We start from the raw sequence: 26,538 nt of genomic DNA, 5'->3' as shown, positions 1-26,538 counted from the left end.
TCATGTGATCAGAAGTAGTGATTGCATTATTTTACATTTCAGCGGGAAAAGATGAATTGTTTGAAGGCCTAAACATGTCATGAATATGGCTGAGTGGAGGGGAGGGCTTGGTTTCAGGAATAGTGATGTCTGGAGACTCGCTTCATTTCTCAGAGGCTTGATTTTCTTATCAGTTAGGAATGATGGTATTGCTATCACTTCTACAGCTGAAGAGTGCTATGGATAGGAGTATAATTCCAGTAAAATTATCCATTAGAAAGGTAAAAGCTTACTTGATGTGAGGTGATATTTGTAACATATACAAACTCACAAAAACACACTTGTAATAAAACCCTCTCTCGTGGAGGTCCCCAAGTGTACATGAGGCTGCTTGCTGAGTTGATAACTTTATGGCTCAAGTTTGACTGGCAAGAGAGAGTAAGTCCTCTTTGAGTTCTCTGAGGGCAGATAAGGAACAAATATAGACAACCTTCAGTGACCTGTGGTGATAAGGGCAAGGATAATGTGGATTTCATGGATTATCCAAAACTATAACTCTCACCTTGAAAGACCTCTAAGCTTTGCAGAAATTCCCTAAAAGGAACCTAATTACCTCCACCAGGACTAACAACCTATGCAACCTTCATCACCAGCTCCTGCCCATCCCCATGTCCAAAATAAGGGGTAGAAATGCTTCAGCAGTTGTTGTACCTCATAGTGATCTATGCTTGAGAGCTCAGGACACTTTGCTCCCAGAGACCTGAGAGGTGCTAGCCATTTCTACATTTCCTAGAGCTATCCAGGGCCTGCCAACTAAGAAAATCCTGTTAGTGACCTCACACCATGTATATTCCACAGCCTCACCCTCAGCAGATCACCTGACAACAAAGAGATCAAGGTCTTCAATAATTCTTAACCTAGAACATTTCTCTACCTATTTCCAAAGCTGGTATGTGAATTATTTAATAATCCTTTATCCAACAACCCCTATGAGGGATTTGGCTTCCTCCCTTCTCACTCACAATGATAGTCTTCTATTCCTTCTTCACGACTAATGAAGTACTGGGGAAGTGATTCAAAGATACTGAAAACACCTTGGGATGACAATCACCAGAGCAGCCCAGGTTACATGCAGTTTAATCTTACCCCGCCCTCAAGCCAGGAATAAAATGCAAGCAGGTGAAAAAGCAAAAAAAAAAAAAAAAACCACTGACATTTTTTTGATAGGAACTAGAGTGACACTGAGAAAAAATGGACTCCACATGGCTCCTGATTTCAGAAGCTGCATTCCCTGCTCATTTATTCAGCAAGCATGTGCTGAGTGCCTGCCTCCTGCCATGTAAGTCAAACACAACACTTGGGGTGCAGCTGTCCAGCTCCCAGGATGTGATCAGTGACCTCAGCCCCAGAACATCATCAATTGCTTAGCTCTTCCCCTCTGGTTGTACTGATCTTGCAAACCATCCAGTGAAATACTTTGCTATTAGAGTTTAGAGCAGGACGATCAGCCCCCTTGAGACCGTGGGCTCTTGGTTTAAAACTTGGAAAGTTCTGGACAAACAGGAATTTGACCTTTGACAATTTTTGTGTGAGCTTCAGTGAATTTTGATTTTTTTTTTTTAAATAGGGCTCAGTTTCCCCATTCAAGACCAAACTATCTCTAACATTTACCTTTCAGCTTTCAAATTCACTGGATAAATTTAACGTCTTCTTATGATTTGAATGGCTTTTTAAAGAGGGCCTGAAGGGAGAGCGACAGCCTTCCAGTCTTCCCACAGATAAAAGTATTACTGAGTCTGAAGCTGTGAGAGTTCTAATGACTACAGTGATCTCATCTAACCTGACGCCCCTCTTTCTGTTGTCGGGGTCTTTGCCTCAGGCCTTGGATAAACTTGGTCCTTCATGAAAATAGTCTGTATTCAGAAACCTCGACAGTCCTGAAGTCTCTTTTGTAAACAGTTCAAAGTGTGTTCAGCTGGACTACTTCAGCAATTAAAGAGAACGGTGACCCCACAGGCTCTCAGGCGAAAGGGACCTTTGTCGACATTCAATGCTGCTGTGCAGTGGGAGAGCCCACAGAAGGAAGAACACTCACCATGTGAACAAATGCAGCTTTGGAAAAATCCTCAGGAAATGAGTCCAAGGGATTGGGGAACAAGAGTCAAGAGGAATGAGGCCTGACCCCAATTCTAATGTTAGCTCCAAGAAGTATCTTGCTTTTTCTCCAACTTTGTTAACCTCATCTGGAAAACAGGTAGAAAAGACATTTCAGAGGGTCCTAGGACAAGGAATGTGTACTCTTGTTTAAGTATGTATGTTTTTATTTTATTCATTTTATGGTATATATTTTTATAAATCTATCTTTACATTTTTGTAAATATTAATAGGGTTTTAGATGTATATGTAATATGTATATAATGTAAAGATTAGTTTTTAAAATAATATTTATCTATATGTAAATTTTATACGTCATATATAATACATCTAAACCGTAAGTCACAAAAAGAATATTTACTATTTGCTGGTGGCATTCCTAGAGATGAAATGACTATCATAATGGCACATAACTCTTGGAGGATGTCCTGTGAGAAGGAAGTTCTGAAATCAACTTTAAAATCTCCCCAATGATTTTTGTTCTTTTTTTAACTAAGCCAAAACAAGTTACCCAGACGAAACTGTGAACACATCATTCCAACTCACTTCCATGCCTTTGAATAGCTTGAACTTTGTGTTGTTGAAAAAACTGCCAATATAAGAAGATCTCATCGACCAACCTTTCTTACTTAGAAAGACCTTTAGAGGCCTCTTGCCTCACACTTTCACCAATTTGTACAGAGGCTTTCCAGGTCCCTGAGCAGGACCAGATAATCCAAGCATCTGTAAGATGCAGGGAGGAGGGGCTTGGACCTGCCTCAACTGAATGTACCAGGCTCTGCTGACTCCCCATGGGAGACCTTGCTTTGGAGGAGGTGGGAATGGGAGGTGGGTTAAGGGGAAAGGCTGGGGGTGGGAGGAGGGAGGACAGGGGAATCTGTGGTTGGTATGTAAAATGAATAGAAAATCTCTTATTAAAAAAAAAAAGTTATTCCCACCATTTTATCTCTCCTCATTGTACCTCCTCATACTCAGCTTCTTTGTGGTTCTCTTGACTGCGTTCTTTGAGATCTCTGAAGCTGCTGTGTGTTGTGTGTCTTCTCTCTCTCTCTCTCTCTCTCTCTCTCTCTCTCTCTCTCTCTCTCTCTCTCTCTCTCTCTCTCTCTCCCCTCTCTTTTTCCTCCATAATAGCTTGCTCAACCTAGTCCCCATGAGTGTTTACTGACACAATAACAAAAAAGTTTTCCCACAGTCCCACAGGACCGACAGACAGCCCGACGCCCCTCTGGAGACTAACAGTACAAATTCAGGAGGCAGACAGGAGATTTGGATGGCAATATGAAATCAGCATCCGAATGGTCTTCACAACACAAAGGAGGCTCTCTCCCTGTTAAACTGGCAGGTAGCCCGAGAGCTGTACAAATTCCAGTCCCCTGGTGAGAGTCTACTGCTCTCCCGGTCCCCAGAACCCGGCATTGCAATGCTGTCCTGAGTTTGTTTGAACTTCCTTGCCAATACACAGAGCGGGTTGTTAGGAAACAATTATCTCAGGACCTCCCTCAAAACTGTGCTGTTTTTCAACCCCATTAGTGTTGAGATCGCAGCATGATTGCAGGATGATTTATCTCTCAATACTGATCTGTTCTTACATTACTGGACATTTCCTCAGAGCTAAGTCCATCAATCACGCTATCATCCGAACGTCTTACAGCCAGGCTTGCCTGGCAGAGCCCAGCTCACTATTTATCTTACATGCTGTCTCCAGTTCTTGTCAGTTTTAATTCTGCTCTGCTCTCATTCTCTTCTCCTGTCCCCCAGGGGCTCTGTCTGGGACATATTATTATTCAGTATTTACAGGAATGTCACTTGAAAAATGTCACCATCACAAATGACAAAAATTCAGGGTTTGCATGAAATCACTGGTGCCCAACTGATCATCTTGAATCTTTAGACCATGATGTAAATTTCACATTGACCCATGAATTTCTACAACTACGTTGACCTAGTTCAAAAGAAGCCTCAGGGCAAGAGAGTGGCATTTTCAAAATCCTTCAAATTTAATTTTAAAGTTTCCATTAGGAAAAGAATTTGTTCAATTTCCTATTCTCAGAAAAAAAATAATTTAAAAATATCCCCCTTGTTATTGATGCTATCACATAAGCCAAGACGCAAAGTCTATGTTTAAGCCATTAAAACTTATAATTATGAATATTCTATATATTATCATCCAATTTGTTTCTCTTTCAATGGTGGGACTTAACTTCTTATTTTAGCTTGTACCCATAGAGGATTTCTGATAATCCAAGATTTACCCTAAGCATTTAAATACCCAAATACTTCCCCAAACAAGCCTATGCTCCCTGTTACTGATAATTGAGGTAAACTGTTTAAAAAGAACTCCACTCATTAAATAATAATGATGATATTATCTACTTAACTATACAAATTCCAACCCTCTCTAATTCCAAAGACAAATATAATTATTTGCGTGTTCACAGATAAGAAAGCTAAGGTACCAAGAGTTTAGTCTACTCGGGGAGACTGTTCCTGCCAGTCATTTTCATCTTTTCCAGATAGTCCAAGATCTGATTTCCAGATAGTCCACTTTCTCAATACCCCACTATGACATTCTCTGTCCTTACAAAAGAAACTAATGGGCTAGATTCTTAGTTAAGATTCCTATTGCTGTGATAAAACACCATAACTGAAGCCACTAGGGGAGGAACGGGTTTATTTGACTTATACTTCCATACACTACTCATCAAAGGAAATCAGAACAGGAACTCAAACAGGGCAGTAACTTGGAGACAGGAGTTGACGCAGAAGCCATGGAGGGGTGCTGTAGTGGGTAGCCATTCCAGCTTTGACCTGGAAGTTCCAACCCCCATTGAGGCTTCGGTAACTGTCACACCCACAAGGCGGGGCCAAGAGAGGACGCTGAAGACCCGAGATCCAGATGGGCCTGCTCTCTTGGTTCCTGGACCCTGGAGGTAGACCGAGCAGAGTTCTCCAGAGAACACCACTGGACTGTGCTACACCTTTCCCAGACCCTGTAGCCTATCCCTTCACTTGTAAGTTACCCCACAAAATAAACCTCTCTTTTAACTACGTGGAGTGGCCTTAATAATTTCGCCAATAGGGGTGTTGCTTACTGTCTTGCTCTACCTGCTTTCTTTTTGAACCCAGGACTACCATCCCAGGGATGTCACCACACATAAGAGGCTGGACCCTCCCTACTCAAATATCAATTAAGAAAATGCCCCCACAGGCTTGTGCACAGCATGATTTTTTTTTTCAGTTTTTCAAGACAGGGTTTCTCTATGTAGCTTTGGAGCCTGTCCTGGAACTCGCTCTGTAGCCCAGGCTGACCTCAAACTCACAGAGATCTGCCTGCCTCTGCCTCCCAAGTGCTGGGATCAAAGGTGTGTGCCACAATCACCTGGCCAAACATTTGCAATCTGACTATATTTCCTTTAAAATTATTTTGTTTTGTTACAAGTATTATTTTATGGTGATATTTTATTTGTGCTGAAATGTGTTTTTATTTGTATGTTAATAAATAAAGTTGCCTGGGGATCAGAGCTAAAAGCAAGCCATTTAGCAGAAGTACAGCGCTGGTGACACACGCCCTTAATCTGATCACATGGCAGGCAGAGTCTCTGTGTGGTCAAGGACACAGCAAAGCAGTGACACGAACTTTTAATCCCAGTACCAACCCTAAAGACCTGGAGGTCTGTATAGACAGACAATAACGAGGAAGTCATGTGGTTGGGTTTAGAGCCAATGAGAAGGCAGAACAGAAAGGCAATAAAAAGACAAGTTAGATATTAGAAGCTCTCTCTTTCTCTCTGGGGAAGCAAAGGCAGAGTGGTAAGCTAAAGGCTATTCGCTAGTGCTCTGATCTCTTAGGCTTTTAACTCTGTATTTGGCTCTGTGTTTCTTATTTAATAAGACCGTTTAGAATTTCGTCTGCACTATTTTATGTACAGCATGATCTTACAGAGACATTTTCTTAATTGAGGTTCCTTCCTCTCAGATGACTTTAGCTTGTATAAGGTTGGCATAAAACTGCCCAGGACAACTAATCCTTTGTCAGTTTGACACACAAACACATCACTGTAAAGCCACAACCTCTGTTTCTCATCCATCCCCAAGATCTCACAATAAAAGCATAAATAATTGTAAAAGTCCCACAGTCTTTACAACACCAAACACACTTAAATTTCACTCTCTTTAAAATATCCAATCTCTGTAAAAATTCAAAATCTATTTAAAAGCTCAAAGTCTTTTCAGCCATGGGTTCCTGTGAAAAAATAAAGTTAAATACTTTCCTTCAGAGGGGAGAACCCAGGGCACACTTACAATCAGGTCAAAACAAAACCAAACTTCAACAGTGTAAATAACTCAATGCCCAATTATCTGGGATTCACTCACAATCTTCTGGGTTCCTCCAAGGTGCGTGGGTCACTTTTCTGGCTCTGTCCTCTGCAACACACATACCATGTTTCCAAGGCTTGAGATGGCTCTACTCCTCCATTGCTGTTCTTGGTGGTCATCCCATGGTACTGGCATCTCCGAAATGCTGGAGTCTTCTATTGCAACTGAGCTGTGCCTTTTTACCAATAGCCTCTCCTGGGCTCTCTTCATGGTGCCAAGCCTCAACTTTTCTCCATGACCTGGGGCTTCAACTGCTACTCCAGCTCTACCTGCACCCATGGTCTCTCCTGACCTCTCATAGTACCAAGGCTCAGCTGTTCTCCATGACCCCTTCATGACTTCAAAACCAGTACCACCTGGGTGACTACTACCAAGTCTTGGTGCCATCAGGAGGTACAACCTTGGCCACCTCTGGAACACAGCTTCTGTGTGCTGATTGATGGGCCCTCCCCCATCAATTACTAATGTCCTACAGCCAGGTCTTACGGAGACATTGTTTCTTTGAGGTTCCCTCTATTCAGATAATTCTAGCTTATGTCAAGTTGATGTAAAACTATCCAGCACAGCCAGGTTACTGCTAAAACATGGTTCTTAAGTTTTCACTCAATATTTGATCTGGTACATTCTCAGAGAAATCAAAGTTTGGCCATATTTTTTTATATTAGTCTTGGTGAGTTAACTTGTCCTGGTTCATCAGGGAGGAGATAGGTGAGGTAAAACAATGTTCTTGCTTTTCCCAAGATTGGAATATAAGGAAACTAAAATAATTTTGAAGTCCTCATTGGACTTACACTGGTTCCAGGCCACAAGACCCACCCCACCTAAAGGAGCTATTCAAGTCTTGTTTCACCAGAGTCACCAGAGTATTAGAATTCATCTGTGTCTGAAGTCTAAGGTCCAACTAAGGAAAAAAAAAGCTTAGTTAACTTGCTCTGTTAAATTTATTTTGTTTCCCTAAATGGTTATAAACACTAGTTTATTTGACTCATAGTTCTCAGGCAGTAACAGGTTGATGGGAAACAGCAAGCATCTTTAGGTCCCCTGGTCAGTCTCAGTATCTGGCAGGCAACTTGAAGATGTTCAAATGGGCTAGAGTAACCAGGGATTTAATGCATGTAAAAGCAAATCATGAGAATAATCCAGGCAGACTATTCACTAGCAGGGAGCCTCAAGTAGAGGAGCCATAGAAAAAACTGGAGGCTGGTCTATAGAAAAGTAGAAATCATTAAGATGCACATATAATAGTACTTATAGGAGATATAGACATGATCTCTAGAAGCAGGTTTCCCATGTGCCCATGACTCAAGGAATACATATGAAGAGCCAATCTTCTGGACACACTGCTGTAGCTAGAGTTTTCCAGTCCTGCCTGGCCAACGGTCAGGACAAATCTCTCTCATCCGCCAATCCCACAGCTGCTCAGACCCAACCGAGTAAACACACAGAGACTTATATTGCTTATAAACTGTATGGCCGCAGCAGGCTTCTTGTTAACTAGTTCTTATATCTTAAATTAACCCATTTCTATTAATCTATAAGTTGCCACATGGCTTGTGGCTTACCTGTGTCTTTTACATGTCGCTTGTCATGGTGGCGGCTGGCAGCATCTCTCTGCCTCAGCCTTCCACTTCCCAACATTCTCTTCTCTGCTTGTCCTGCCTATACTTCCTGCCTAGCTACTGGCCAGTCAGCATTTTATTTATACAGAGCGATATCCACAGCACACTGCTAAAACACTAACAATAATGAGTTACTCTGTAGTGGGTACTTCAGTTTTCTATGTTACTAACTCTTCATCTTCTCCACAATCCTATAAGGCAATGCTGTGCCCGGTGTGTATATTTTTATAAGGTCAGCCAATATCATATAGTACATAATCAAATGGACTAAAAACCCCAAAACTTGATGTATGTATGGGCCTTGGAATTTATACTCTTTTTTTATTTTTATTTTTTAATTTTTTTGTTCATTTTTACATACCAACCACAGATCCCCCTCTCATCCCTCCTCCCACTCCACCCCCACCTTCCCTTCTCCCTGACCCACCCCTCGTCCTCTCCCAACAGGGTAAGTTCTCCCATGGGGGAACAGCTAAGCCTGGTACATTCAGTGGAGGCAGGATCAAGCCCCTCCCCACTGCATCTACTCTTAACAATACTCCCCACCCACTGTCATCCTTTGGTGCTGATGTGGGAAATAAATATCAAAACATCAAGCTATAAACTTAAGTGGCAGGTACTAGTCCAAAGATTTGTTGTATCCCGTGCCATGACTGAGACAGTGTATATGTACATCAGCATACAGTTATGAAAACAGACTCTACTCTGTAAACTCTTACTATCAATAATTCTGGTGCAGGAAAGTACACCTTCACACGGTCTTTTGTAAAGCCTGGACAGTGGCATTTAGAGGGGTATACTAGGACCCTCTCTGTTTGCTACTCTTATGTAAGAGGATCTTAAAATTCTCCCAGGCTCATTAAACACCTTTAGAGCCCTGGGGAGTCCCCATGGGCTTCTGCTACCACAGCTCTGAGACAGAAGATTCTCAGTAGGCTCATCTGAAAGCTATATCGTACTTCCACGCATCTACTTACAACCACCTCCTTTGAAACACTACCCATTCGCTATCTCCTTTCTTCCTGAAAATCTCACACAAACACCTCTCCTTCACAGACTTTGGAGGACAAACTCAAATTCTTTTAATTACTAGTGTCTTATGCTGCCAGCCACAAATGTGAGTGAATGCAAGCATATGTGTAAATGAAAGAGTGTGTCCACTCATGTACACTTCGTAGCCAACAACTTAACTGCATTTCAGTTGATGTAATTAATGGGATTGAGTTCCAGATACTTCATACAGGCACTTTCTGGATGAGTGATTGAAATTACTAAAAAGCAGCATGCTTACATGTAGTCACCACACAAAAACATGTCAAAAATGCACCTGCAGCCCGCTGAGAAAGTAAGACTAAATGAGAGTTGGACTCCCTGGCTTTGGACTGCCTGGAGTAGCCCACAATGCATGTGCAGCCTCTGATTCCATCTCTCGGTGCTGCAGGGAAGACTACTCGGTAATTGGAAAATGCTGCCCAAGCAGAAAGTCTGGCTTGCTTAATAAACAGTGTATCTGAAGAAGTTCAAAATTACCAGAGGAGAAGCACAGCCTCCTGTTAGCATCAGTGTTCTAGAACTGGCTAAAACTGATCCAAGCTATCAGCTGCGTTTGCTCTTACAGCTCATTTAACCATGCAATTAGGCAGTTAAGTACATGCAAAATATTTAAAATTAAGCATACTTCTCATCAATCCACAGATCAAAACTTTTTACTGTGGAGTAAATGATCAATTTGCCCTTTCTCCATCCCTCATTCCAAAAAGAGCTCCATCACTGTTTAAGAAAAAAAGAAGAAAAGAAGAAAGAAACAGGGTGTTTATCTCAACTCAGCAATTTCATGATTTCTATCAGATGGTGGAAGCAAAAATAATAAGTTGGAAGATTTCAAATGAAAAGGCTATAGAGCAGAGCAAAGGCATGATCACGTGGTTCATAATGTATTTTGCAAATGTAGAGGGGAAATTATGCATGAATACCAAATTTCCATGATAGGAAGGTGAACAGCCTGTTTAACGACTGCAGAGTCAAAGCTGGAAATCACATCACTCTGAGCAGGTATACAGTATTATATTCCGATAGAGAAAGGAATGCTGTGTGAATGCGCCCAGCAAAAAGGTAGCAGAGGAATATTGCATCTTTAATAGGATTTTTGATTCAAATGTGCTGAGCCAAACCATTTAAAATTGCATTTGAATAGTAAATAGATAACATCATCATTTTTTTTTTTAAAAAGCCGCACACTTGTGCCAGATCAACAGAGAGCCTGCAAAATAAAGACAGGAGAAGGAGGTATCAGCTCTGAATAGAAAATAAAATTAAGTATGTCTTCTCAGCCATGAGGCCTTCCTCGTCATCAAAATGCTAAAGCATGTTTAACTCCATCCTTCCTCAGCACCACGGCAAGCAGGTCCTGGAGCCAAGAGAACCTCCACATCAAAGTAGCTTTGCAAACACTGATTTAATTTGGGCAGAGGTTGGACTTGGCCTTTCCACTAAATTGCTTATTTTATTAAGCAGTTTGCATTAATAATATTTGCTACATGACATTGGGGAAAGGTTTTTAGAAATGCAACCAGGAAGCAGCTCCACAAAATTAGAACGCCAGCAATTCAAAACCAGGGCACCCTGAGGAAGACCGGGAACCCATCCTAACCTTCACCCTGCCAGGAAGGCCAGTTTTCCAGAAGCCTCCCAGTGAATCTGACTTTTCATCAAGTTTCCGTGAAAGTGAGAGTTTATGCGTGTAGTTTCCTCCCAAGCTCACTTTTTAAGAAATCTTTTTGTAAAGACATTTCTCGGGGCTTGAGCACTGGCTTTGCCAGTGTGAAAATTGGAATTCGGGTCCCCAACCCATAGGCATGGAGGATGGCCCTTGGGAGATGGAAATAAAGGATTCCTGGTACAAGCTAGCTCACTAAATCAGCCTTAATCTGCCAGCCCCAAGTTGAGTGAGAGACTCTGCCTCAGTATACAAGATGGAAGAGGATTGATGAAGACCCCATGACATCAACTTCTGCCTCCACATGTATGTGTGTTCACACCCATGTATGTACATATGTGTGCCCCCTCACAGGAACAAGAACATGCATAAACGCACAGAGAGAGAGAGGAGCGGGGAGAGAGATTGAAAGACTTTCCCTCTGAATAGTAAAGTAATATATACTCCTTGGGTATTTTTTAATGTCTGTTTACTTTTTACTACTTTTATTTCTTTACTTAATTTGGTCTTTCTGGGTCTGGGTTACTTCACTCAGTATAATATTTTATTAATTCTTAGATAATTTCATACAATGTATCTTGATCGTATTTACCTCCTTCCCCTCCCCTCCTCTCAGATCCAATGCCCCGCCCACTTCGTGTTCACCCTTTTTAGGAGAAACTGTCTCTTGAAGCGGATGTCCTAACCCTCTAGCTTTGACAGGCTTTTTTCTCCTCTTCTCCCATGATGCTCCCTGAGCCTTAAATATGTGTTCTAAGTGTGTTGATTGACTACTTTAATTATCATGATTTGATGCTAATTTATTTGGGAGAAGAAGAGTCGGGCAAACAAGAAAATGTAGAAACATCTGTAACCCAATGTGTAAACTGAAAAATTCCTCGCATTCTTAGCCAAGCTTCTGAAACTAGAATTTTGTGAAATGTCATTTTTCATCAGTCTGTGGAGTATCTCACCAGGTTGCCATCTAGGTTTCTGCACGTTCTGTTGTCCTGGAAGCAAGCACCTTTATTACAGGGTTGGAGTTCTGCCTGCGCAATCTGATCTAGAAGTTTTTGATGTCTTGTAGAGGAACCCTGTAGCTGTCCAGAGGCCCAAGCTGAGCTCTCACCATGCAAAAGTTCTCACTTGCCTAAGAAGTAGGCAGACATGTGATAGGAATCAGAGATCTGGAATGGTGTTCATGGAAAACCTGAAGGGTTTTCGTGTCATAATAGCCCAGTGGATTTTGGAATTTTATCTAAGTTTGAAATAGGAATGATTAAAAGCACCAAACATACCAAGAGCTATGCAAGAAAACCCCTCCATCTCTTTTGTTCTTGTTCTCCTACACACCAGAGGAGCTTTCATTGTTCTTCTGTTATTCATCTTTCCAGGGTGTTGGAACAAATGTATCCAAGTTGTGGCTTCCCAGCTTCATCAAGGAGCAGCTGGGCCTGGGGAGTGGCGTCTTCTCAGGGTCTGATTTGTTAAGACTCGACTTTTTCTGTGTCATCTTCCAGGAAGTGAAATATAATCTTTCCATTCTAATTCAGCCATCACTAGTAAGATGTTTAAAATGTTTCCATGGCCATCAAGATGTCTCAGAAGGCAAAGGTGCTTGCTGCCATGACTGAGAGCCCAAGTTTGACCCCTGGGTCCCACATGATGGAAGGAGATCATCAACTCCTACAAATTGCCCTCTGACCTCCACAAATGTGCTATGGCACACGTGCCTGGTACACACACCTTTTTTTTTCCAATTTCCTAGGATAAGTTCTATCTCTCACTGTATTGGATGTAGAAAACTTTTCCATTTCCCACCGGTGAGTTCATGATGCTGAAGTGAACTTTTAGTAATGATAAGAAAGACCTTCATCCCTATCTTTCCTGTCCACACTTTACTGTGAGTCAAAGGCAAATTCTGTTGTTTCTGAAAATGCACAGATGTCAGTATTTGCTATTTTATTCTCTCTGTGCTGCTAATCCTATGAGGTTTGTTGTTCAACCATAATTCTACTTTTGTTTTTAGACCTTTTCCTCTGTGTGTGTGTGTGTGTGTGTGTGTGTGTGTGTGTATACATATGTGTACAGGTGGGGGATTGCACACGCACCCACATGTTCAGGCCAGAGGTGGACTTCAGATGTCTTCTTCAACTATTCTTTTCCCTCTTTTTGAGGCAGTGTCTCTCTTGAACTTGGAGCTCACTAGTTTGGCTGGACTATCTGGGCAGCAAAGCCCACATGATCTTTCTGACTCTGTCTCCCTAACACCAGGATTACAGGCAATTTTTGGTGTAGGTACTGTGAATCCAACTCAGTAAGCACTTTACCAATTGAGCCATCTCCCCAGGTAGCTCCCCTACATTTGACAGCTATTGCCTATTTTCAGTTGAAGACTAAGGTCCATTCTTATCCTAGGTGTTTCAGGTTCGGTACTTCAGACATCAAACCACTAAAATAAGCATGCAATGCTTTCCAGGCCAATCAAAGTGAGATTTATGGGAGGATAGTGGTTGGTTCTAGAATAATCACACAACTCAGTTCTGCCAGTTAGAACTTATCCAACCCCTTTCTTGACTCTCCTCAGAGACAGAAACCCCTTGTGCTCTGTAGCTCCAAATCCAATTAACCCGTAGCTCCTAGAGGCCATTCCAGGCCACTCCTAGAGGACCCAGCCTAAGAACAAAGTTATCACAGAAGACAGAACTGAAAAATGGAGGCAGGCCAAAACTGGTAAATACCTGAGTCTCTCCTTTTCAAAACTGTGAACTAACTGGTCCCCTTTCTGTTAAAGTCATTTGAGTTGATTTTGTGCCGCTAGTGACTAGATGAGTCTTTATATAGGATTTAATTGCAATCACAGAGACCTACACTTATTCTATTTAAAACTGATAATTGGTCTGCTCATACCACCTACTCTTCCACAAGATATAGTACACACAGACAGAGAAAGAAAAGAACTCCCCAAATAGTACTGCTTACCTCTTTTTATAGACATGATGCTCAAAATATCCCGGCCTACCAAGTACCAGCTGCCATGAGACGCTCAGCTAGTTCAGAAACCTAATGACCTTCTAGCAGGATTAATCTCTAGGTCTTAAAAAAAATATCCTTCAGGTGATAGCACTTACAATCTCAGAATTTCAAGTCAAGTGATTTCCATTTTAGTAGGTTGTGGCCTCATCTGACCCCAGAATCAGAACCTATTAGAGAAAGTCTCAGGAATCCTTATTATTAATGTTTTAGCCTGGATCAATTTCCTTCAGCCAATTCAAATTGCAGTAACAGAATGCCGCAGACTGGGCAGCTGATAAACCACAGTGATTTATTATCATAGCTGTGGGACCTGGAAAGTCCAAGACAAACACAATCAGAGACTGGAGAGGGCTTTCTTCCTGGTTCATATGTGTCCATCTTCTCACCATGTCCACATAAGCATAAATCAGTGAGCATCTTTTTCATGGTCTGTCTTATAAGAACACTAACCCCATTGAGTGGGAGTGTAAGCCTGTGTCATCCCAGAAGTGGGGACACTGAAGCAGGAAGATCACGAATTCCAAGAAAGCCACATATTCAAAGAAAGATCTTCCTTCAAAGAAACCACAAAAAAAGACATTAACCTAGTTCATAAGAGCTCCCACTGTTGTTGGTTGTTTTTGCTCTTTTGGGGAACCTACCACTCAACTCCCAAATAAATCACACGTAGAGGCTTACTCTTAATTATAAATGCCCAGCCTTAGCTTAGGTTGTTTCTTGCCAGCTTTCCTTAACTTTAAATTATCCCATCTACCTCTTACCTCTGGACTTTTCCCATTCTCTAACTTCTGTAAATCTTACTTTTAATGCATGGCTTGCTGTATAGCTGAGTGGCTGACCCCTGGAGTCCTCCTCCCTCTCTACCTATTTCTTTGCCCAGATTTCTCTCTGTCTGCCAGCCCCGCCTGTCCTTTCTCCTGCCTTGCTCTTGGCTGTTCAGCTCTTTATTAGACCATCAGGTGTTCTAGACAGGCACAGTAACACAGCTTCACAGAGTTAAACAAATGAAACATAACCAAAAGTAACACACTTTAAAATAATATTCCCCAACATCCCACCTCATGATTTAACCACTTCTTAAAGACTTCACATCCAACCACCATAACATTAGGGATTAGGGTTGCTATGTATTATTTTTAGAGAAGAGAACACAAGTTCAGTCTGTAGGAGGTCACTAAAGACTCTTGGTGAATATGATGTTGAACTAGCATGACACCTCTGATTTACCATGCCGTTTCCCAGATATCAGATAAACCCCAATAACTGGACCTTACCTTTACTTCCATAAGACCAAAACAATTCTTCCTGACATCTAAATTCCTTTTGATGCTGTTTCCCTTTTCTCTGACTCAACAAACTGTACGAACTTCATTAGCAAGAAGTGAAAAACACTTTCAAGATGAATCTCGTCAACTCTGACCAGCAGTAGTGGTCAGCAGATCAGTAAAGCCCTGTGCTTTCTCTCTTCTGCTTTTGCTGACATTTCTAACTGTCAACATTTAAAGGCTGGCTATGTAAAGTTTCTCTGGGCCTGGAGAGATAGCTCAGCAAGAGTGAAAACTGCTTCAATACTCAGCACTCACATCAGGTGTGTCACAACTGCCTGTCACTCCAGCTACAGGGGATCCAATGCCTTCAACATCCTCAGGCGCCCATAGTCACATGCACATAGCTACACACACAGGAGAAGAGAGATAGACATGTGATTAAAAGTAAGATATATGTTTAACATTTTAATAAATAAAATGAAGCTTTTCATTAATTAATAACTTTTATCAAGCACCCCAACATAGAGACTGGGGAACCAGAAGAACTTTGTCATTGAACTCAGCACTGTGCTCAACTCTGGAGGCAAAGTTCCACTGTTGTCAGTGACCACATGCAGTCCCTAAGAGTGAATTTCGATAACCATTTGCTGGACACAGACCACTGTCAGTTTAATAAGGATATCCATTGTATCAAAGCCATAACACATTCTGAAACATCTCTAATCTGAAATAAAAGGTATTTAAACTGAGTTCACCTAAGGAAATCATTGAAGGAAAAAACTACTCTTTAACTTAGAAGGTCAAGGTCACTGAGCCCAGGGTACTCACAGACAACAGGCTCCACTCACAATCCTTAAAGGGCTCAGATATTATTCATTTTCAGATTTATAGATCAGAGACTGAAAAGCTGAACACCTACGGGGGCTCATACAGGAGACAAGCAGAGAAAGTGAGGGGTTTTACAATATTCCAATTGGGGCATGTTTTCTTGTCAATCCCACGAGACATCCTGAGTCATGGTGCTAGACAGGCAAGCTGTGAGAGCAGTGTGCATTCTCCATGGAGGTGATGCCATTCCCAAGCAGAAATTGTTTTTCAAGGAATGTACACTCCTTCCATACTGCAGTACTTGGTGGTTCTCTAGCACCACTGTGCAGGAACAAAAAAAAAAAAATAGGTGAATTTAGGGAGTTAGAGAGACAAATAAAGGTTGAAAACTGTGTCCAGAATTCATGAGGAGAAGGATATTGATCAACACATTGAAAATCATGAGGAAGCTGGAGAACTTAGAAATCACATACAGGAATAGTCAGAAAGTATCACCCATTATCACAGCTCTAGGGAGGTTAAGGCAGGAAGACTTGTAAGGGTGAAGTCAGATTGAGCTACATAGCAAGATTTAGTTTAAATAAATAAATAAATCTTATTTTTTTTGCATTCCAACAGATTTATGGTCATATGAAAATATGATATGATTATATATTTTGAAAGCAATTATAAATCTAGATATGAGAGAACTTTTCCCAATTTTATCATGCTATTTTTGTTGTATTTTTTTTTCTAATCAGCAAGAACTCTTTGCAGATCAAATTATATTTCCAAGGTCATGTGGCCTGCCAGTTGCCAAGAGATAGTCGATCTTCTCAGTGGAAATATGGAAGAATTGCTATGTCCTTGGAGCATTTGGTGGCCCCTAATTAGTCAAATTAGACACAGAGCAAAGGCATTTTTCATTTTTCATACTGTAACCCTTTAAGAAAACTGTTCATCATTTGATCCAAAAGTGGAATCCTTCGCCCACTGCCAAATGTGAGAAATGTTTTTCTATGTCTTCAATATTAACAAGGTATCAATAATCTATAAAAGGGGAGCCTTCATTCCACAGCTATTTTTAAATGAACAGAACAATCATCCTTTGGGAAGCGCTCTTGTGATACACGGAGGCTTTAAAAGTTGTGCCTTTCAAACCAGCGAGCGTAGTTCCTGCATAAGCAGAGACCTGTTTATTCTGCTTATCTCAAACCACAGCGAATATTGTCCCTGTCTCTAAATGGTCAGACTCCTGCCTCTCCCATCTTAATTCTGCCTTAGCGAGATAACACCAAAAAGTTAGCGACTGTGTTTACTGAGCCTGCTCTCACCAAAGGATGCTAAATATTTGATGATAATCTCCCTTTCTTTGAATTAGCACGAGTGCCAATCTAAAACAGCACATGCTGAACAAAAAATTTTATTTTAATTGCATTCCCCTGGTTCTTTCCCTTCACATAAATCCTGAGAATAAAAATTAAAGTCAGCTCTAAAAGTATGTCTTCCTTCCTCTAAGTGACATGAAGACATTAGTCTCGCCTTAATCACTTGCGTTTGAACAGCTTGGGAAGGCTCGGCATGAATTTTTTATGTGTGGAATACAGTCCTCCACCTACTCATCCCTTCCCGCTGCTTTCCACATTCCTCTACTTTGCACCCTCTATTTCCTTCGAGGTCTTGGGCATTTTTATACGACACTTGTAACTCCAGAGTCCTGGGACAGTACCGTGGGTACACTCAGCCATTCCACAGACACAAAGGGCAAGAAGTGTCACAGTCCTTCCCATGGACTGGGCTCGAGGAAGCCCTGAACAGCCTGGGAAGCATTTTCATTTGGGAGATGGGTGGGAACTGTGATATTTGCTGTCTTCACTCACCTGGAGAAGCTAAGTTCAGAAATTAAAATTTAATGAAGAATCAAGTTTGAAATTCTGCACCAGTGCACAATGCTTATAAATACACCACAGCGATGCTACCCGGGTATTATAAATAATACATGTAATGTTGATTAAAATTTTGATGTAAATTTCTAAAAACTTTATTAAAGTTGTAAAAATAACTGACACACGTTGTTTATAGCAGGGTGACAACTTAATTAATCAACTGCAGACTCCCCTGAAATGCATATGAGAAGTGTATATTCCCCCTTTTATTTTCATCCCTGAAGAATGAGCTTGAAAATGCAAAATTATCTCCCTTTCAAAACACCAAATTATCTCTCTTTCAAAACAGTCTGAGTATTAATTGTGAAGCATGACAGCACATAGTCTTTGCCCAGACTAATAATTAATCTCGAAAACACAAATCTTGGCATTCAAGTGGTGAAAAACTAAAGCCGTGGCTGCGAGGCATTTGTTCACACTCAGTCTGTAAACGAGCCCCGTTGTCTTGGTGCAGAGAAAATTTTCAATTTTCAGGTCGCTAAACAGTTTAATTCTTTATTAGAGATAAAAAAAATTAAATACAAAAAGCGTCACCACTGAAAATAAAATTCATATGTATATACATATATATTGCATGCCGGTTATTTTGGGATTCTAGTTTAATGAGACTTATCTCTTTTTAAATGAGAAATCCCAGAACAATATTGAAAATAAATAAGATGATCGCTAAAGTAATATCTTAGATAGTCAGTCTTTTATTACTTTATTATTGCTTTTCTCTAAGAGTCTCATTGCAGATGAAACACTGTAGGAATTATAAGATACTGACTCAGGACAGTGTTTGTAATCGTTAATGCATGCTGTCGACATTCATCCATTGGCTCAACAAACTTATTAGCTACAGGGCTGGATGGTAGGCTTCTGAAAAGTTACAAGGGTCAACCAGATGCAATTCCACTGAGTTTTACAGTGTATCAGAAAGGATATATTATAAGCCTAAGAAACTAACGTTGTAGCAAACAACCAGTTCCACTTTGACCTCTCTGAATGTCCTTATCTGTAAAGCGAGACAGCCATATTCTTTATACCATAAATATGCTATGAGGCATCAACGAGATGGCTCCTGATAAACACAGCACTGTGTAAAGTAGACAGTGAGTTCTCTTCTTCTTCCTTTGCTTGTAGCATTGTTTCTGCTGCTGTTCACATCGTCATTCTCACTGTTGTCACCCTCCCAGACAATAATCCCCAAGGTGAGAGCTCTGACATACAACAGGAGAAAATGACCCATCATTCCTAAGATCTGCATGCTCCCGAGTCACCTCAGACCCTGATTGTTCTTAGTTTCTTCTAGGTTCAGCCATGCACCACAACTCCCTTAATCCATGCTCCCAATTGGATCATGTTGCCATCTACCAGCACTGAGTGCCAGTCCTAGATTAACCATTAAGCGAAATGTGTTGTGTGCAGGGAACAAAGGAGAAGAAATGGGTGGCTAGTGTGCCCTGAACCGCTCACTTGCACACTCAACTTGCTTGTCTTTTCTGTGTATTTGACTTCAATCCATAGTAATGAGGGGGAGTTTCCTTGGACATGACAAGTTGTTGAAGTTTAAAATCTTGGTTTAAGGGTGTTATCAACGTCCATTGGTCTCGTAGAGTTTCTGCTTCATTCTCGTTGTGTATGCTTTCTTTATTCAGACACTTCTCAGTGGCCTTGATCAATTCTTTCTTGTCTCCCAAACTTCTGAATCCTGGGTGACCACAGCAGTCCTTTAAACTTCTTTAGAATTTCTTCCACCCACACAGCTTTCAATACCTACTCTATTCTGAAGGCATGTAACTCATCGGCTGAGTAGTGTAATATACTCTTTATTTTAGGCAATGGAAGTGCCTAGTACAACGGTTCTCAACCTTCCTAATGCAGCAACCCTTTGACACAGTTCCTCCTACTGTGGTGAACCCCAACCATGAAATTCTTTCATTGCTACTTCATAACTGTAATCTTGCTACTATTATGAATCGTAGTATAAAGGTCTGATATGAGATCCAAAAAAAGCCATGACCCACAGGTTGAGGATTGCTGGCCTAGAAGAATACATTATTGGTCTGTGCATAAGTCAGCAACTGTCCCTACTCCAGCCCTGTTACACTGTCCTTACTCCAGCCTTGCTACATACTCATACATGTGCCATCTGTCTTACATCTACTATGCCAATATTTTTCCCTATAGACATGGGTCCTGATACATGGACAGAGAATTGACCATTTTTTCCAAATTCAGCTTTTCAAAGATCTCTCAGTGCTATCCATCTAACTTCTGTGAGAGGTGTTAATCCCTTTACTCCAGGTAGTTACCCTAGAGATCTCACACCTGCTTCTCCTGCCATGTACTGTAACTACAGCTCTTTGAGCACCTCCAGGACAATCCATTCTAATTTGCACTGTCTTTATTGGCTTATGTGTCCATCCTTTCAGGACCACTCTCCACTCCCTTTCCATCCTCATCAATGGACTCACAGATACATAGCAGATGCTCAGTACACACTTTTGAATGAATGAATCTATAATTAATGAGGAAAGAGCCAAAACATATTTAATACTTCCTTGTGATGGTCCTAATTAGATTGCGTACTGGTAGTCTAATTAGTCACACAAGTGTGTTCTTAGCAGAATTCCTTTGTCACAAAAGTTCCTAAACCTGAAAACTCTAAATTAATGACAAGTAAATTTTAGAGGGTTAATAAAAAGAGCACAAAGGGCATTCTGTCCTCTCAAAAAGCATGAAAGGAGATTGAAATGTTCTAGTCTCTTGTATTTCCACCTTCAGCAGCAACTGACTTCAGTAATTACGTGAGATGCCAATGTATCTTGAATTCTCATCCTCTCCCAGACACTGGACTGTCTTCTGCACCTCTTCCAGAACAATATTCAATGCAGTCATCTGTTCTTGCAGCCTCTGTCCATTCCCCATGTGCTTATCAATGGGTGGTTCTCTGTCCTTATCCTAATATACAAAATGGTAGCTTGTGGTGTTGACTATTCTCTCTCACTTGGTATACATTTTTCATTCTGCCACTTCTCAAGTGCCTTTGGCAATCCCTCCTTGTCCCCCCAACCTCTGAACCTTAGGGTTTCTACAGCAGTCTTTTAAACTTCTTTAGAAATCTCTTTGAGTCTCATAGTTTCTAATACTAACTATACAGTAAAGGCTCCTGTTATAGATTCTGTGTGACTATTCCTCATAGATTCATACATTTGAACACTTAGTCCCCAGCACTGTATGGACAGAATGTGACACCTAGCTGATGACGTGAGTCACTATGGTTGGGTCTAATGATATCCTACTTCCCATCCCAAACTCCCTCTGCTTCCTGATCCATCAACATGTGACCACACCACAAGCTCTTGCTTCCACAGACAGAGCCATGATAAGCCCCATGCCTTTCCCACAAGGATGGGATGATATTCCCTGAAATTATGAGCCAAAATAATCCTCTCCTTCATTAAATTGTTTTATTGAAGTTATTTCCTGGCAGAAATGAGAAAAGTAATAAACATAACTCTATACAGTTATCTCCAGTCCCAATGCCCTAATCAATTCTGGGTTTACAAATAGTGCTGTGTAGACAAGATCTCCATCCAGACACTCAATAAGTATTTCTAACTAAACATATCCAAAATTGAATTTTTATTGTTCATTCTTAATATAATAACAACTCTTAGCTTTTTATGGTAACTCAGATCCAACTCCTTTGGAAATTTCCCTGGCCCCTTCTCCTATACCCAACATGCACTCCCCCTGCAAATTCTACCTTCAGAATAAATCCACAGTCTAGTCATACTCTATACTTCTATACATCCATACTATGGTTCTTGACAATCATATTTTGTTTGTTTTGTATTTTAAAGATTTTATTTATTTTTATTTTATGTATGTTTTTCTGCATATATGTGTGTGTGTGTGTGTGTGTGTGTGTGTGTGTGTGTGTGTTCCTTTTGTGTGTACAGTGCACACAGAGGCCAGAAGAGGGCATCAGATACCCTGAACCTGAAGTTACAGGCAATTGTGAGCCACCAGATAAGTACTGGGAACTCAACCTGGGCCCTCCACAAGAGCAGCAAGTGCTCTTAACCAGCTGAGCCATCTCCCTGCCCCTTTTGCTTGTATTGTTACTCAGTTTCCTCATGAAATTTTCATTATGTTTCCTTCCTCTACAGTCTATTCTTAACACAGTAACAGAGGAATCTTGAAAAATAGATGATGTGATGCCTCTGCTCAAGTACTCCAAGGGGCTCCCATAACATTCAAGCCAGAGGTTCTGCAGGGTACTGTTACTCTCCATCACTCCATCACTTCAGCCCCCTTTCCACTCATCTCCTGTTCATCCACTCACTCCAGCCATAACTCTCCCCTACATACATCAAAAGCCAGAATACGTTTGTCACAGCATGGGTATTAGACAACTGTTTGTGAACAGGATGAAGAGCAGGGGTGCTGGGGAGAAAGAAAGGGCAAATGGCTCAAATAATATTCAAAGCAACATAGATGTCTTAAAAATACTAGTCCCTATTATTTTCACACTATTATATCCATTACACTCAATAGAAATTCTCTGTAGACTACGCCTCATTAAAATTTGGGGTCTGGTACATGTTTTAAAGCTAAATTGTATGTATGTAGCCATTCTTTCTATTCAGTATTTTCAGAAAATTATCTAAGTGACTATAGACAAACAGAATGGACACATTGTAGAGCCCCATGGCTGTTTCAGAAGCAATCCAAGCATTTTATACAAAAGAAAAGGTGTGTATTCTGGAGTGTTTCTCAAAGGAACACAGACCTTTATTTCATGGACAAGTCAAAAATGCAATGCTGAAGAAATTGATGTTATGCTAGAGAAAAATATACAACTGAAGGTAAAAATTGAGCTGAAATAACAGAAGTGACCAACCCACAATGAGATTAAAAAAATTCACAATAAGTATCTATAAGATTGTAATAAACACAGTTGTTCAACACTTCACAGATCAATTTGAAATCATTCACACTGGACTGCAGAAACCACAGAACCGTAAACTTCAGGTAGTCACATTTTAATACCCTTGATATTGTTTTAAGAAAAACTTTCATGACCTCCACGTCCTCAGGCTATGAAAACAATGTAGCTGTGAAGTCTGAACTATGAGCTGAGCTGAGAGATTCTTCGGAGACACAGAATGGGGTGAATGGATCTCTATGAATAGAGAAGCAAAAGCCTCCTCTTGACCCCCAAATTAAAGGTGACTCTTCAACATGAAATGCAGTTGCTTAGGATTCCACCAGATAGAATAAAGCATTTCAATAACTCCTTTCTTCTACCTGCCTTGTCTACCTAAGAGATTTACCCAATAGCTAAGGCTTATGTGATTAAGTTTCAGCTTTTTGTTAAATATGCCTGGGATGTATTAGTTCCCTGCCTCCTTTCTTAAGCAGAGTTCATTTCATACAATTTAACTTATTTCTGGTGGTTCAGTGGCTGACAAACAGGCTGTATGATATAGTGGCAGTGAACTGGACTTTAAAGACAGAACAACATAAAAGATGAGACTAGGTCTTCCACTGAAAAGACTTCCGACATTATACAAGGTTGCTTAAACTCCCTGTGCCTTAGTGTCCTCGTCTGGAAAATAGGCATATGAACACTGTCACTGCAAATACTCAAAGGAATGTGCCCAGAGGCAACAGCTAAATGTGCTTGGTGACTCATTTCCTTCTCATCCTGAGTGACCAAGCAAACATCACTGAGAAAGGCACTGCAACACTATTTAGATATCAGCAGCTTTTCCTGAGCCCAATCCCAGTAAGTCCCAGTTGTCTTCTATCAATATCCCAGCATGCTTTGCAGACATCATCTTAGCTCTCATAACCATTAAGAATTCTCTCATTTCTCGCTCCTTTCAGGACATTGTTGGTGTCGTTCAACCTGTCTATTGCCACTCATCTGCTTCACGGCTTCTATCCTGTTGTGACTGGCTCTAGGTCACCGGGGTTCTTAGAAAAACTTAAGTATAATATACACCTGTCCTCATAGTTAAATAATTAATATGTACTTATGTACTTTGATTATGGACTTGAGAACAGCAATTCAACCACAGAAGACATTTTGACAAGAGCAGAAGACAGAGATAAGATTTTAATATTCATCAGATGTTGGATGCCAGCATGGTTGGCAATTAATCCTGGATATCAATGTTAGTATTGCTGATAACTCATATATATTAAACTATATCTGCCATTTTGACCATATTTACTCTCTTGAATCTGTTATTAATTCATTTCACAGTTGATTTTCTCAGGGTCACCAAGATCATGAGTGACAGGGCTGAGGTCATGTGACTCAACATCTTTTACTGTTCCCCCTGTGAGAATGCCCTACATTGTCTCCAAGAGCTCAGTGAGCAGTATGCTTTTAGAGAGCATTCTAGACTGAGGGGCTATGCTCCTGAGTCACTAAGGAAGAAATGGGCTGGAGGCTGAAAGACAGATGTGAAAGATCTGGCACAGGAAAGTAACTGTGAATTCAAAAAGAACAAGGAAATAGAAAGCACTAAGCGATGAACTGGACAAGTTCATAAACCAGAGAGGAGGGCTACCATGCCCTAGACCTTATACACATTTACTTTGGAAAGGTTTTAGGCACCATAGGTCATCTACAACAAATAAGTCAAATACTAGCCATTATATGATTGTCTACAGCTTCTAATGTAGGAGAGCATCATTGGCTTGTACCCACAAAGGTGGGGCCTGGGAGAACAAAGTCTGCAAAAATGAGTTCACTTAGCTTGCTACAGAGTGCTGATGTGCAATGGGAAGAAAGCTGGGATAAGCTTTTCTAACTCTTTCTGATTCTCTTTATGACCTCTTAGGGCTCTTATATCTTTAGAAACATTGATATTTCTGAAATCTAAACCCAGAATTAACAAAAAAAAATCCTACCTTAGAGTGTCAACCTTAGCAAATTTACAGAAAATAAGATAATTTAAGTAATATGATCAGGTAACAAAAGAAAAGTCTTCCACTAACAATAATGTTGAAGGTTGTAGTAGGTCCCCAATGACCTGTCAACTCAAAGAAATACCCAGCAGTAAGATAGAGATACAAGCAAGGTCCCTCAGGGTGTATAAAGCAGGAATGTCTCTGATTCTTGTGCTTCTAAATCCATGGCAAGAAGACTATACCATAGCCTTACAGATAGCAGAGATGAAGTGGTTGATAATAACTAGTAACAAGGCTGAAGGTGGATATCTGGGTTCTATGGGGCTTCTCTAACATAAACTGCCATAAACTGGATGGTTTATGACTAAAACATTTCCTGTACATTGTAGCTGAAAGATTTCCTGTGTCCCGCCCAGTCTGTAGCCACTCAGACCCAAATAAACACACAGAGGCTTATATTATTTAAAACTACTCAGCCATTAGCTCAGGCTTACTATTGACTAGCCCTTACACTTAAACTCAGACTATTTCTGTTAATCTATGTGTCAACATGTGTTCTGTGGCTTTACCTGTGTGTCATTACATGCTCCTCCCTGGATGGTGGGCTGGTGTCTCCTCACTCAGCCTTCCTCTTCCCAGAATTCTCCTTGTCTGCTTATCCCACCTATACTTCCTGCATGGCTACTGGCCAAACAGCATTTTATTTATCAACCAGTCAAAGCAACACATATTTACAGTGTAATGTTCAAATGACTATGAAAGCCAAGGAAAAGGTACCAGTAAATTCAGTGTGTGGTTAAAGCCTTTTGCTCACAAATGGTGCCTTTTCACTGTGTCCTCAAATGACCTAAATTGTAGATGGTGGAAACTTCTCTGGGACCTAATCCATTCATGAACTCTGCCTTAGTGACCCAATCCCTTTCCGAAGGTCTCACCTTTTAATGCCGTCTGTAGTTGGTATTTTCACTCTTTGGGGGTCTGCTACCCAACTCCCAAATGAATACACAGAGACTTATTCTTACTTATGAATGCCTGGTCTTAGCTTGGCTTTTTCTAGTCAGCTTTTCTAACTTAAGTTATCCCTTTTCCCTTTAACTATGTTTTCCCTCTGGGCTTTTTATCTTTATTCTATATATCTTTCTTTCCTTTTTACTCCATGGCTGGCTGTGTGGCTGGGTGGCTGGCCCTTGGTGTCCTTCTCCCCTTTTCCTTTTCTCACTCCTTGCCCACTCTTTTTTTGAGCCTAGACTTCTCCTATTTATTCTCTCTTCCTGGCAGCCCCACCTAACCCTCTCCTGCATAGCTATTGCCTGTCAGCTCTTTATTAGACCAATCAGGTGTTTAGGCAGACAAAGTACCACAGCTTTACAGAGTAAAACTAAAGAATGAAACACATCTTTGCATCATTAAACAAATATTCCATAGCATAAAGGGATGTAACACATCTTAAACTGATATTCCACAACACCATCACACCGGGAAGAAGTGTCTACATATGAGACACCATGCACTGAGGCAGCAGCAGTGGGGATGGACGGTCACTGAGTCAGCCTCGTTTAATGGATTAAACAGGAGAATGGCATAAAAGCATAAGTGAGCATGGTACTTCAACCAGTGACCTGACAACTGAAAATCAGTTTCCTGATAAATGTCGATGGTGTCTGCCTTAGAAAGGAAACAATTAGTGTGCGTAAACAGAGGACCAGCCCTGCTCATCTCTCTCCATAATCAAGAAGATC

General features: G+C 40.8%; 1 long non-coding RNA gene across 1 annotated transcript; it reads right to left on the bottom strand.

The window, feature by feature from the left end:
• Window positions 1-1,252: 1,252 nt before the first annotated feature.
• On the bottom strand, window positions 1,253-12,014 carry LOC131920931 (uncharacterized). The gene is made up of 2 exons (XR_009381800.1): window positions 11,799-12,014; window positions 1,253-2,222 (listed from the first exon to the last, which is right to left on the bottom strand). It is a non-coding gene; the product is annotated as an uncharacterized LOC131920931 (long non-coding RNA).
• Window positions 12,015-26,538: the final 14,524 nt, after the last annotated feature.

Source organism: Peromyscus eremicus, chromosome 10 (genome assembly GCF_949786415.1).
Source record: "Peromyscus eremicus chromosome 10, PerEre_H2_v1, whole genome shotgun sequence".
Classification (NCBI taxonomy): domain Eukaryota; kingdom Metazoa; phylum Chordata; class Mammalia; order Rodentia; family Cricetidae; genus Peromyscus; species Peromyscus eremicus.
The sequence above is the reverse complement of the archived record's forward strand: the minus strand, read 5'-3'. Positions and strand labels throughout refer to the sequence as shown.